This window comes from Triplophysa dalaica, chromosome 24 (genome assembly GCF_015846415.1).
Source record: "Triplophysa dalaica isolate WHDGS20190420 chromosome 24, ASM1584641v1, whole genome shotgun sequence".
Taxonomy (NCBI): Eukaryota; Metazoa; Chordata; class Actinopteri; order Cypriniformes; family Nemacheilidae; genus Triplophysa; species Triplophysa dalaica.
In genome coordinates, this window is record NC_079565.1 from 545,001 (window position 1) to 547,539 (window position 2,539).

A 2,539-nucleotide genomic window follows, 5' to 3' on the forward strand; every position below is an offset into this window, starting at 1 on the left:
TGGAGGTAAAACGGTTATTGTGCCGCAATACATTTAGCGAGGATCCTCTCTTTTCTTAAATCCACAGCGCACCCCTCTCTTTTACAGTGGTTCAGCTGATCTGTTTCTTTACATTTATTTTAAGTTGAATATACATTTTAAAAGCCAATTTTAAATTTTTCTATGTTGCTTTAAAAGTTAGTGAGTAATTGTGTCAAATAACCGTGATCTCAATATTGGCCAAAATAATCGTGATTATAATTTGTCATAATCGAGCAGCCCTACTGTACAGAGTTACTGGACGCTGGGTGTCCGGCGCGCCTCTGAATGTTTCTGGTTTAATAAGAGCGCTGGCATTCAGAACTCACATTGAATAATCAATCTTGACACCTAAACAAAAGGCGCTTTAGAGACAAGCGCGCTCTGTTTTTCTCTCTCATATTTTTTAATGACAAAACAGGTGGATTTATTTTGGACGATCCGGTGTATAGTGATGGAGCTTAGATGCTTCCGGGCCCCAGGGCTTCAGACGACTAACAAAACACATCTTACTTCTGCTTTCCTGCCTGTCTGTAATGCGCCTGGTGAGCGGGAGATTTCCTCACATTATCAGAAGTCCTGACCACCCTCTAAACTACACGCAGTGTGAAGAATTAAACGTGACGAGTGTTCCTCTTTGTGGAAATCAGATTCAAGATTTAGATTGATTGAAATGTTTTGAATGTTTTGTGTTGAAGTCTGGTTTTAATACGAAATCCATTTTCAACATGTTTTGATTACTTTGTCTGCCCTGCTGCTCAATATAGTGATTTTTTTTTTTTTTTGTGAAGTTGGTCTTGTACAGGTGTCATATACCGTTTACTCTCCCTCACGTCATTGCAAACCTTTATGAGTCTCTTTCTTCTTCAGAACGCAACAGAAGATATTTTGAAGAACATTGATAATCAAACAACACTGAACCCTATTAACTTCCATTATATGAACAAAAAAACACTGAGACATTTCTCAAAATATCTTGTTTTGTGTTCCCTGAAGAAAGACTTGCGTACAGATTTACAACCACATATTTTTTTATGGGTCAGTTATCCTTTTAATAAAGGTTTTCCGAAAATATTAAATTATAGCGATGAAAGAAGCGATATACTGTATATAAAAATAACACTTTCTTTACTAAGACAACAAATGAATGCTGAACACGATCCGAAGGTCTACTGCAGTTCTTCAGAGTCAACTTCAGCTTTCTTCTCTTCTTTCCCTTTAATTCCACAGATAACTGTACACATGCCATAATCAAGGAAACAAACCGCAAGATATTATAAACATGTGTTTGATTCTCCGGTAACGTAAGGAAAAGCCACATCCACGGGCTGCTGGATTGATGTAAGTCAGATATCTAATGATGTATGTCTTCTCATGGCCAATTAAGATTAAGAGTGACTGCAAGTTTGGAACTGGGGACAATTTCCGGCCTTCAAATATGCCACACCATGAGTACGTCTGCCTGCTTTTAGGCTCCGTTCCCAAATATATTCCCAAATTTCAAGACATGGAAGTGGAAAGCCGTCCTTGACACGAGCAGAAAGCCACCAGAGGAATTCATATTAGACATCAAGAAGAAAGTCACGTGAAGGGTATTTAATGAAATGTACTCGGACCAAATGCAATGATTGGACAAACATGGGAACTAAGATTTTGAGTCTAAAACAGAAAATATATATGAGGAGTTTGGTTCCAAACCTGATAAACGCCTTTAAAAAATTAGCTTCCGACAAAATCAATATTGTATTAGGTTGGTATTAAAAAGTCACTTTTTAATTTTACGCAAAATGCGATATCCACCGTGTTATTCTGTCATGTTTTCTTCCTTTCATTCCAAACCGCTATATACGCCAGTATCTCTTCTCTGCAGAATGCGACATATCCGCTCAACCAATCACAGCACACCATTCCACGGCTCCTAGTTTCCCTTATCTACTAAATCAAATAATTTTGACAGCATTGATGAAACTGTGCTGGTTTTTGCGGTGGGGAATAAACGTAAGCCATCGAAATCTAATCATTTACGTGAGGAGATTAAGACGACGAGGCATTCATTTATAGCATTAAAAAGATGACCAGTTGAGTTCATTTTAAGAACAATGACAACTCACTTTGTTGTGTATTTTCAACAGTTTCAAGATGAAAAATAACAACTTATATTGATTCAGTGGATTTATGGCATTTGCAAATGATCAGTTTTTATAATAAATCTGCATTTGAATTCTTTATGTTACTAATATAGTAGTTTTCATCTTGCTACTTTCTTTTTCACAGTTTTACTTAAATTAATCAAAATGGATGTATAGCGTTTTGGAACCAAACTCTTCGTATAAAGTATGTTTGAATTTATTAATGAATATTTATCATATTCAGCTGTATGTTTAATACATTTTAACGTTCGATTTTAAGAAACTTTTAATGTATGTGTGTGTGACGCAGTGCACAGTGGCCGGCATAAAAATCCAGTTTTGCTGCAATAATGCGCAAACGTCAGTCGCATTGATATTTATTTCGCTTTAAT